The sequence below is a fragment of the Mizuhopecten yessoensis genome, unplaced genomic scaffold (genome assembly GCF_002113885.1).
Source record: "Mizuhopecten yessoensis strain PY_sf001 unplaced genomic scaffold, ASM211388v2 scaffold1595, whole genome shotgun sequence".
Lineage (NCBI taxonomy): Eukaryota > Metazoa > Mollusca > Bivalvia > Pectinida > Pectinidae > Mizuhopecten > Mizuhopecten yessoensis.
Window position 1 is genome coordinate 659556 of NW_018404125.1, and position 12788 is coordinate 672343.

General features: G+C 33.9%; 1 protein-coding gene across 4 annotated transcripts in view; it reads right to left on the reverse strand.

Annotated features, from left to right (window-relative positions):
* The window catches only part of LOC110465918 (DNA damage-regulated autophagy modulator protein 1-like), a 174195-nt gene that overhangs the window by 126246 nt on the left and 35161 nt on the right, over positions 1–12788 (reverse strand). For 2 of the 4 annotated variants that reach the window (XM_021522125.1, XM_021522091.1), the window contains exon 3: positions 6030–6073. The exons of the other annotated variants lie outside the window; for them this stretch is intronic. The gene's annotated coding sequence lies outside the window, so the exon portion shown is untranslated. The remainder of the gene's footprint in view (positions 1–6029; positions 6074–12788) is intronic. 4 annotated transcript variants of the gene reach the window in all.

Genomic DNA, 12788 nt, shown 5'->3' on the forward strand with positions numbered 1-12788 from the left:
CATGTACACAATGTAAATATCAACATTTAGACTAGGTATAGAACTGGAATTGTATTGGAGATTCGTTGTTTCACTGTGAGGTCGCGTCTATCCCGTTCATGTACACAATGTAAATATCAACATTTAGACTAGGTATAGAACTGGAATTGTATTGGAGATTCGTTGTTTCACTGTGAGGTCGCGTCTATCCCGTTCATGTACACAATGTAAATATCAACATTTAGACTAGGTATAGAACTGGAATTGTATTGGAGATTCGTTGTTTCACTGTGAGGTCGCGTCTATCCCGTTCATGTACACAATGTAAATATCAACATTTAGACTAGGTATAGAACTGGAATTGTATTGGAGATTCGTTGTTTCACTGTGAGGTAGCGTCTATCCCGTTCATGTACACAATGTAAGTATCAACATTTAGACTAGCTATAGAACTGGAATTGTGTTAGAGATTCGTTGTTTCACTTTGAAGTAGCGTCTATCCCGTACTGTGTTAGAGATTCGTTGTTTCACTGTGAGGTAGCGTCTATCCTGTACATGTACACAATGTAAGTATCCACATTTAGACCAGGTATAGAACTGGAATTTTGTTGGAGATTCGTTGTTTCACTGTGAGGTAGCGTCTATTCCGTACATGTACACAATAGAAATATCCACATTTAGACCAGGTAGCCTTTACGTCTCTCAATATTCATACAAATGTACCATTTTTTTCCTGATATTAAAACTGAGGTCATCAAATGCATACTTCCTCATAAGCGCATTAACTCAGCTGCAAAATGCAACCATGCCCTTATCTCTTTATGACATATCATACACATGATGGACCGTCTGAGGATGGAATACGTCAGCTACGGTCCTTTACATTAATACTCTCCTAATTTAGCATACATATTCAAGTTTTATCATGATTAATATTCTGTGCAACTCTGTTCTGCAAGAAGGATTTGAATTAAAATATATGTATCTAACCTTCACACATAAAATACCTTTTTTTGCTGTAAATAACCAGTTTATCATTAATTTAAAATTTGGTTCACAAATATAACTTGCATAACATACGCTTAGAAAAATAAATATACAAGAAAATGACTGGAATTAATTGAAACGGGGATTGGGGGATAGTTTGGTTAAAAAGTAGAAGTTTATCCAGAAAAAAAGAGGGACAGGGATAAGAGAGACATAAGAGTAAGAAGAGAGGAAAAGAGATTCCCGACGAAAGCAATAATTATTCATGAAAGGGTGATTATTGTAATTTATCAGCAAATGAAAAAGAAAAACAGAGGAGAAAAAAACTTGCAAAAAGAGGAGAGAAAAAAAGTAGATTTACTTAGTTTTTATCCTTAATGACAATTAAGTTGCTTGGTANATTCCCATAGTACATGCTGAATAGTTTCTTTTTCTATGAAGCAAAAAATACACATATCAGACTGAACCAAATTAATCTTTTTCAAAAAGGTGTTTGTAACTAAAATGTGATGATTAATTCTAAATTGCAGCCATTGTAATTTTGAATTTGTATTAGTGTCAAAAGGTAGTTTGTATACTTTCTTCCAATCCTCACTTGGTACATTTCTAAATACATTGTTCCACTTTATTTGACCTGTAGGCACTACACTATTTTTGTTCAGCACATTGTACATATCCTTTGTACCTTTTTATGTTTGATAATTATATCAATATACAGTGGTATCAATGGTAGTGTAAGTTTTTTTTCAAAAGTCTAGCCTAATTTTCTTATTGCAAAAATGAGACCATTATAATCAATAAAGTTAGTTTTTAAATTGAAAGCATCATTAAAATCATGATGTTGAAGGAAACTGCAATCTTCCTTAGTTAGATCATTTATGAAAAACACACCTTTATCAAACCATTGTTTTTAATACAAAGTATTATTGCCTATTTTGATTAAGTCATTATACCAAATGGGTAAAGATAATACTTGATCTGGCTGAGATATATCAATTTTCCCCCTTAATGGATTCCATGCATGAAGAACATCCATCCAAAATGTGTTATGAAGTATATTTTTGATAACATTATCAATATATTTATTTCCTAAAGTTAACAGTTTATCCTTATTTATTTTTTCAAACAGTAGGGTCTGCCAATTTGACGTCTTAAGACAAATAATTCTTATCCATGTTGATTTTAGAGCCATTTCAAAATGTTTGATATTAATCATTTTCAAACCACCTTCTTCATACTGTACAATGACATCTCCTTTTACTTTAGCTATTGGACTTCCCCAAAGGTATGCATAAAACAAATTTGAATTTCTATCATAATGTTTTGGTTAGGAGAAGGTAATCCTATGAATAAATGTATTAGTATTGGTAAAAGTAGAGATTTTATTACAGTAATCCTGCCTATTGGAGTTATATATCGTCTATTCCACTGTTTAATTAATGATTTTAATTTCGTACTTTTTTTTTTGAAATTGAATTGAGCTATTTTAGTAAGGTCCACATCAAAGTGAATACCTAACAGATTAAAATGTGTTGAACCCCATGATAGAGCAAGATTATTGACTAATTTGTCTGTACTATACTTTTTACTCCCATCCATATTACTTGTGTTTTTGTGTAATTTAATTTAAGTCCAGATATTTCCCAGAAATAATTAAGCTCTTTTCTAGCATGTCTAAGTGATATTGCAGTGCCATCTGGAATAAACCTTTTCCTAATTTTATGGGTTTAGATAAGTTTCCACCTTGGTTCACTAAAGAAGAAATATTATTTGTTAAAGTGTGTATCCACTGCTTAATTGACTCACCAAAATTAAAAAATTCTAAAACTTGGTTTATAAATGACCATGATACAGAATCAAAAGCCATTACGAAGTCAATTAAAAGTAACACGTGTGGTATGTCTTGTTCCTCTATATAATCCATTACATCATAAATTAATCTAGTATTGTCAGCTATATATCTGCCCGGAATAAAACCTGTTTGATCACTATGTATAAGTTTATCTAGAACTGATGTAAGTCTTTCTGCAATACATCCCGACGCTATTTTATAGACAACATTTAAAAGAGAAATTGGTCTCCAATTTTTTTTAAAAACTGACGGGGCCTATCTCCTTTTGGTATACAAATAATATTTTTGAGTAATAGAAAGTTCCCCATTATCATACCCACAGTTTATTGATCGAATAATAAAAGGATTTAGATTTTTCCAGAAAAAAAGAAAGAAAAAAAAAATACAGTAAAACCATCTAACGCGGGACTTTTATCATTTTCATATTCGTAAATACATGTGTTGCTTCATTGTAATCAATCCTACCTTCTAATTTATTTTTTCTTCAAATGAAAGTTTAGGGACATCATTAAGTGAAATATCATCAAACCATGAGTAGTTAGAGGGTTTATCATTATTTTTATATAGTCTATCGTAGTATTTTCGGGTTTCTTCTAAAATCTCCTCCTGTTTTGTAAAAGTCCCAACCTCTGTTTCTACCCTTAGTATTATTTGTTCTGTAAAATTTCTTTTTTCTAAACTACAAAAATATTTTGATGGTTTTTCCCCTTCTTCTATCCATTTTACCTTTGATCTAAACATATTTCACTTCATTTTTTTATCTCTAATATCCTCTAGCTCTTTTTTGTATTTGTGGATATCATCATTATTTGAAATTCCCTCCCTTTCTTCATGGTTTTGAATTTTGTTAATAAAATCTTTTTCTATTTTAGAAGTTTTCTTTTTTTTATAAGATGCATAAGAAATTGTTTTCCCCCTAATTTCCATAAGTAAAGTTTCTAAGAATAACTGGTCATCAATAATAAATTGTATTTCGTTTTCATTTATATTATCTAAATTATTTACATCATAAATCGGAACTGCATACTGATTCTTTACATCTGTAATTACTTTCCGGACTGTTTTTACATAATCTGTATCGCTTAATAAAGTATTAAGTATTTCCATAGACTTTTACCTCTTTTAAACTCTTGAAATTGTAATGTTAATGTTGTCATGGAGTGGTCTGATTTATAGCTGGATTCAATAGTACAATTAATGATATTTGACAAAACATTTCTTGAGGTTAAAAAAAATCAAGTCGATCATATTTTGTAGGATTTTCCCGTCTCCATGTAAATCTTTTTGTATCTGGGTGAAATTCCATATAAGAGTCAATTAGATCACATTCATTTATTATATCAAATAACTTATCTCTTGCATTTTGATTGTTTATATGTTTAAAATTACAAGTGTCTATCAATGGATTTAAAACCAAATTAAAGTCCCCACAAAGAATATTCTTTTCATTGTTATAATTTAATAATGTTTCTTCTATATCTGAATAAAGACTTGGAATATCAGTATTTGGACCCTAACAAGTTATTAGAGTCTGTTTTCTTGACAATAATTACCATTTGTGTCACACGTAGTATGATGAATAGTGTAAGAAAAAATAGTGTTGAACAAAATTGCTACCCCTCTTGAATTTGAACTATGATTACTAAATTTACAGTCATATCCCCATTCTGTTCTTATTCTATTTTCTAGCTCTGATGTGAAGTGAGTATCTTGCAGACAGTATACATATTTTTTTTTCTAATGTATGTAAAGACATCCTTTCTTTTCTTAAAATCTCCAAGACCCTGGCAATTAACAGAAGCAATTGTAAGGTTTTCTGACATTAAAAGATTATTCTATTATACTATATATATATACCTTGGTACTCTATTGTCATAATTTTTAGGCTGTTACCAGGGTCACTTGTTGATTGTAGTAATACAAATACTTTGTCGGTAAAGAAATCTCTAGAAAAAAAGATAGAGAAATAGAGTACAGGTCAAAGAGAAAGATGAAGATAGATAGAAAGAAAGAAGGAGAGACAAAGATGTATTTTCGATAATGAGAGAAAAATAAAAGAATATAAACAAAAAGAAATAAAATATGCCATTGTTCAGTGTTATGTTGAACCTTGATCAATATCTAAAATTGTAATCAAGTATTCCATTATATCGTATTTGTGCATAACTAAATAGGGGGGATAAGTAATACAGCAAAGTGACAAATGATACAGTATTGTTGTCGTTCATTAAGGTCTGACCCTCTCTTTATGTAATGACGTTAACTACAAAAATAGTATCAGTAAACTACTTGATAATTTCTAAGGAAACGATTGCCTAACTAATCTTGTTCTGTTCCACGTGGGAAAAGTTCGCTGTATTCCTCGTTGACTACAGGTTACTACACCTGGCAATGAGCGCTATGCGTTGTGTTTTTTTGTGCCTGTGGAGAAGCAGCGTGACGCCAAGAGTTGCTATCTGTGATGGTGTCAACAATAAGATAAGGAAGGGAAAATACAAGTAAGACGAAACAGGTAATAAACGAATGGTGAAATACAAGAAAGGTGCGTAAGAACGTACAATTCAGTTTTATTCAAAACCAAAGGATCCCACTGACACAACAATTGGGATAACAATTTCAAGATGTCAAAGTGTTTGTGTATTTTTTTTAATTGTTAAAAATTAGTTAAAAAAAAAAGGTGCACTAAAATAATTTTCTTCTTTCTTTTGGAAACAATTCTCCAAGGGTTGTGTCACGGGAGACACACACTTGTAACGGTCCTTCGTTGACACAGTTCTCTCGATTAAGGGTCATTAAGTAGCATTAGCCTCTTCCTGAAGTCATTATTATTTTCATATTGTACATGAAAGATATTAGTGTTTGTGTGATCAAAACATTCTTCTTTCTGGTGAGTTCACTCCAGAATTATAAAAAAAAACCACATACACATTTCCGAAATAAACAATGACTTTTTGCATTTCGTCACTTCTCTTCTTCTCCAATCTTATATTTATTAGTCAAAGTGGAAAAGAAAGATCACACAATGGCACTCGTGAGATTAACGATATATCTCATCAAGCATGTTATCATATATAAAAAGGTTAAAACGCCTTTTCAAAACATCACATTTTGAAAGAACGCATATCTCTCCAAAAACCAAAAATGATACATTAAACAAATAAGATAACTGAGCCTGCGTTATGTAACGTGTTAGTGTACCTATGATACTTACCACGCCCACGTGAACGAGATTTTCCGTAGATTGAGTGGTGTCAGCTGTAGGTAAATAAATTAGTGTTAAGAACACGGCAATACATATACATAAAACCACCTATATAGTCATCATATTAATGCTGGAGATAACAATACCCTTAGATCTATATATCTAATGTCGGCCGCCGTGTTCTCAAATATCGTACGATATTATCTAATGTGCAAGGATTCGCGTTGGTTTACACAAATTGACTGCAAGTTGTCTGATCATGATAACAGTGTATCCCTGAGTCGGTGTGATGTAAAAGACGGTCTAGGCCGACTGTTCGACTGGGTTTTTTAATAAAGATTGTTCATTGATACGGTGTATATGTACATGAATATACACGGCATTTAACATCGTTTCCACGACTGCCAGCAATCGCCATCCATTGTACAAAGTACAAGTAATTACATTTAAATTCAATATAAACTGTACTTACTCCTGTTACGGCCTATCATTGGTAATAGGACGGGTTACAGAGGAAAGTAAACAGTACCACCGGTATAGTTTTAATTGAAAGGGGTTTTATGTATGCTTTTTTTTTTTTTTTTTATTAAATCCATGTACCATACTTAGTGGTTATAGTACTACATACATTCTCCATAGAATGGTTCGAAATTCCCTACCACATGTAAACATGAAATGGATTCAAGGTGCAAAACATCAAGGGTGACAAAACTGACTTCCAAAAGCATATTTGTCATTTATTTCAAGGATAATTTTTCAAAAAAATCTTAAAAGATCTCCAGAAGTTTAATGATAACCCCATTTCATCCAATCAAAATCTTGACAAATAATTTGCACTGTTAAATCTAAAACCTGCTTATGTTAACGTGGAATAAACCACAAAGCGTAACACAGTGTTAAAACACAATGACAAAATACACCAAAGTGTCAACTCAAAAAAACAAAATTCACCAAAGTGTCAACAAAAAAGGACAAAAAATACCACAGTGTCAACTCAAAAGGACAAAGTATACCAGTGTCAACTCATAAGGACAAAATATAAAAGTGTCCACACAAAATATACCGAAGTGTCAACTCAAAAAAACAAAATATACCACGGTGTCAACTCGAAAGGACAAAAGATACCAGTGTCAACACAAAAGGACAAAATATACCACAGTGTCAACACAAAAGGACAAAATACACCGAAGTGTCAACTCAAAAAAACAAAATTCACCAAAGTGTCAACAAAAAAGGACAAAATATACCACAGTGTCAACTCAAAAGGACAAAGTATACCAGTGTCAACTCATAAGGACAAAATATAAAAGTGTCCACACAAAATATACCGAAGTGTCAACTCAAAAAAACAAAATATACCACGGTGTAAACTCGAAAGGACAAAAGATACCAGTGTCAACTCAAAAGGACAAAATATACGACAGTGTCAACACAAAGGCACAAAATATACCAGTGTCCACACAAAATATTCCACAGTGTCAACACAAAAGGACTACATATACCAGTGTCAACTCGAAAGGACAAATACACCAAATTGTCAACACAAAAGGACAAAATATACCACAGTGTCACCTCAAAAGGACAAATACACCACATTGTCATTACAAAAGGACAAAATATACCACAGTGTCAACTCGAAAGGACAAAAAAACACATTGTCAACACAAAGGCATAAAGTTTAAAAGTGTCAACACAAAATTTACCACAGTGTCAACACAAAAGGACAAAATATACCCCAGTTTCAACTCAAAAGGACAAAATATACCAGTGTCAACACAAAACGACAAAATATACCACAGTGTCAACACAAAAGGACAAAATATACCAGTGTCAACGAAAAGGACAAAATATACCACAGTGTCAACACAAAAGGAGTCAACACAAAACGACAAAATATACCACAGTGTCAACACAAAAGGACAAAATATACCACAGTGTCAACTCGAAAGGACAAAAAAACACCGTGCCAACACAAAGGCACAAATATAAAAGTGTCAACACTAAATTTAACACAGTGTCAACTCAAAGTCACAAAGTTTAAAAGTGTCAATACAAAATGTACCACAGTGTCAACACAAAAGGACAAAATATACCACAGTTTCAACTCTAAAGGACAAAATATACCAGTGTCAACACAAAAAGACAAAATATACCACAGTGTCAACACAAAAAGACAAAATATACCAGTGTCAACGAAAAGGACAAAATATACCACAGTGTCAACACAAAAGGACAAAAAATACCAGTGTCAACAAAAAAGGACAATACACCACCGTGTTAACACAAAGGGACAAAACATACCACAGTGTCAACACAAAAGGACAAAATTTACCACATTGTCAACACAAAAGGACAAAATATACCAGTGTCAACACAAAAAGACAAAATATACCACAGTGTCAACACAAAAAGACAAAATATACCAGTGTCAACGAAAAGGACAAAATATACCACAGTGTCAACACAAAGGGACAAAAAATACCAGTGTCAACACAAAAGGACAAAAAATACCACAGTGTCAACACAAAAGGACAAAATATACCACAGTGTCAACACAAAAGGACAAAATATACCACAGTGTCAACACAAAGGCATACTATATAAAAGTGTCAACACAAAAGATACCACAGTGTCAACTCAAAAGGACAAAAAAATACCAGTGTCAACACAAAAGGACAAAATATACCAGTGTCAACGAAAAGGACAAAAACACCACATTGTCAACACAAAAGGACAAAACATACCACAGTGTCAACTCGAAAGGACAAAAAAACACCGTGCCAACACAAAGGCACAAAATATAAAAGTGTCAACACTAAATTTAACACAGTGTCAACTCAAAGTCACAAAGTTTAAAAGTGTCAACACAAAATATACCACAGTGTCAACACAAAAGGACAAAATATACCACAGTTTCAACTCAAAAGAACAAAATATACAAGTGTCAACACAAAAAGACAAAATATACCAGTGTAAACGAAAAGGACAAAATATACGAGTGACAACGAAAAGGACAAAATATACCACAGTTTCAACTCAAAAGAACAAAGTATACCAGTGTCAACACAAAAAGACAAAATATACCACAGATTCAACTCAAAAGAACAAAATATACCAGTGTAAACGAAAAGGACAAAATATACCACAGATTCAACTCAAAAGAACAAAATATACCACAGTGTCAACACAAAAGGACAAAAAATTCCAGTGTCAACTTAAAAGGACAATACACCACCGTTTTAACACAAAGGGACAAAACATACCACAGTGTCAACACAAAAGGACAAAAATTACCAAATTGTCAACACAAAAGGACAAAATATACCAGTGTCAACACAAAAAGACAAAATATACCACAGTGTCAACACAAAAAGACAAAATATACCAGTGTCAACGAAAAGGACAAAATATACCACAGTGTCAACACAAAGGCATAAAATATAAAAGTGTCAACACAAAAGATACCACAGTGTCAACTCAAAAGGACAAAAAATACCAGTGTCAACACAAAAGGACAAAATATACCACAGTGTCAACACAAAAGGACAACATATACCAGTGTCAACACAAAAAAGACAAAATATACCAGTGTCAACGAAAAGGACAAAATATACCACAGTGTCAACACAAAGGCATAAAATATAAAAGTGTCAACACAAAAGATACCACAGTGTCAACTCAAAAGGACAAAAAATACCAGTGTCAACACAAAAGGACAAAATATACCACAGTGTCAACACAAAAGGACAAAATATACCACAGTGTCAACACAAAAGGACAAAATATACCAGTGTCAACGAAAAGGACAAAATATACCACAGTGTCAACACAAAGGCATTAAATATAAAAGTGTCAACACAAAAGATACCACAGTGTCAACTCAAAAGGACAAAAAAAAACAGTGTCAACACAAAAGGACAAAATATACCACAGTGTCACCACAAAAGGACAAAAAATACCACAGTGTCAACACAAAAGGACAAAATATACCAGTGTCAACGAAAAGGACAAAATATACCACAGTGTCAACACAAAAGGACAAAAAATACCAGTGTCAACTTAAAAGGACAATACACCACCGTGTTAACACAAAGGGACAAAACATACCACAGTGTCAACACAAAAGGACAAAATTTACCACATTGTCAACACAAAAGGACAAAATATACCAGTGTCAACACAAAAGGATAAAACACACCACAGTGTCAACTCAAAAGGACAAAATACCACAGTGTCAACTCAAAAGGACAAAATTAAAAGAAGCAACGCTATATTAAGGGCAAACATATTTGCCACAGTTGGGAACAGTAGAGTTATTCTGGTTGTGAATTGAGATGGCCCAAGGAAGGTAAACGAAATCGAAAAACCGTCATTTTCTAACGGTGAACTTTTCTACTCTTGCGTATGATCTTAGAGACGCGCAAACATTTGACCAAAAACACTAACACGAGAGTATACCGTACGCAGGGTCATGGACACTGTCAGAATTCAGAATTTTGAGAAAACAGAAGAGCTGGACAAACCTGAAGTCGAGGTGATGACCGGGTTTAATACGGACCTCGAATAGGAGTTTGAACGTAAAATACTTACCCAACCAACTCCCTTCTCCTAATAAATATTGTGATACTCGCCACGTTTAAAAAGGCAAATAATCGAGGCGAACAGAATCATTCTGATCTGAACGATATATGATAAAACAATTATCCGAAGTTCAGATACTAAGAAATTTTGAAGAAACTGTAAAAGGAAAAATTGAAAAAGAAAATCGTTTCCGGTTTTACCAGGGTTGTTAGTGTTTTCGTTTTGGCGTACCCTTGGCGCCTGTTGATCTTATCGACTTCTAGTTCCCTATGCATTTATTTTTCAACGTAATTTATTAAACTCGTCTTGTTTTTACTGAATGCCGAACAGTTGCATATGATTAACACTTCGATCGTATCTTATCTGTTTTTTATCACTCAAATAAAACGCGTCTTCCCGTACTTGAGTGATACTTCAACAGCTGAACACTGCCGTTCTCAGGGCAGTGCAAACAGAACTTCTCAGTCTCTACGACAAACAAGAGGTACACTACTCCTGTATCGTTCCCAATTAGGGATGGTCTGTGCAAAATATATCTTAAGCTTAACTTAATATCCCAGCAAAACAAGATACTATAGCTATACACATAAAACGCACACAAGATACTATAGCTATACACAAAAAAACGCACACAAGATAATATAGCTATACACAAAAAACGCACACAAGATACTATAGCTATACACAAAAAAACGCACACAAGATCCTATAGCTATACACAAAAAACGCACACAAGATAATATAGCTATACACAAAAAACGCACACAAGATACTATAGCTATACACAAAAACGCACACAAGATACGCAGCTTGTAGTCTTTAAGCAATGTTGATTCTCCAGTACATCATTGATTCGGTGACATATATTGCTTCCATTTGCAGGTGCATGTACCTCTAACGGACATGTGACTTACATTAACAACTGCACCAGGAATATGATAGCTACATGTACTAGATGTCCACCAGCCCTGTACAGCTATATCCCCTACATGAACATGTACCTCCAACGGAAATATGACTTACATTAACAACTGTACCAGGAATATGATAGCTACATGTACTAGATGTCCACCAGCCCTGTACAGCTATATCCCCTACATGAACATGTACCTCCAACGGAAATATGACTTACATTAACAACTGTACCAGGAATATGATAGCTACATGTACTAGATGTCCCCCAGCCATGAACAGCTATATCCACTACATTTACATGTACCTCTCACGGAAATGTGACTTAAATTAACAACTGTACCAGGAATATGATAGCTACATGTACTAGATGTCCACCAGCCCTGTACAGCTATATCCCCTACATGTACATGTACCTCTCACGGAAATATGACTTAAATTAACAACTGTACCAGGAATATGATAGCTACATGTACTAGATGTCCACCAGCCATGAACAGCTATATCCACTACATTTACATGTACCTCTCACGGAAATGTGACTTAAATTAACAACTGTACCAGGAAGATGATAGCTACAAGTACTAGATGTCCACCAGCCATGTACAGCTATATCCCCTACATGTACATGTACCTCTCACGGAAATGTGACTTACATTAACAACTGTACCAGTAATATGATAGCTACATGTACTAGATGTCCACCAGCCATGTACAGCTATATCCCCTACATGTACATGTACCTCTCACGGAAATGTGACTTACATTAACAACTGTACCAGGAATATGATAGCTACATGTACTAGATGTCCACCAGCCCTGTACAGCTATATCCCCTACATGAACATGTACCTCTCACGGAAATGTGACTTACATTAACAACTGTACCAGGAATATGATAGCTACATGTACTAGATGTCCACCAGCCATGAACAGCTATATCCCCTACATGTACATGTACCGCTAACGGAAATGTGACTTACATTAACGACTGTACCAGGAATATGATAGCTACATGTACTAGATGTCCACCAGCCATGTACAGCTATATCCCCTACATGCACATGTACCTCTAATGGAAATGTGACTTACATTAACGACTGTACCAGGAATATGATAGCTATATGTACTAGATGTCCACCAGCCATGAACAGCTATATCCCCTACATGTACATGTACCTCTTACGGAAATGTGACTTACATTAACAACTGTACCAGGAGTATGATAGCTACATGTACTAGATGTCCACCAGCCATGTACAGCTATATCCCCTA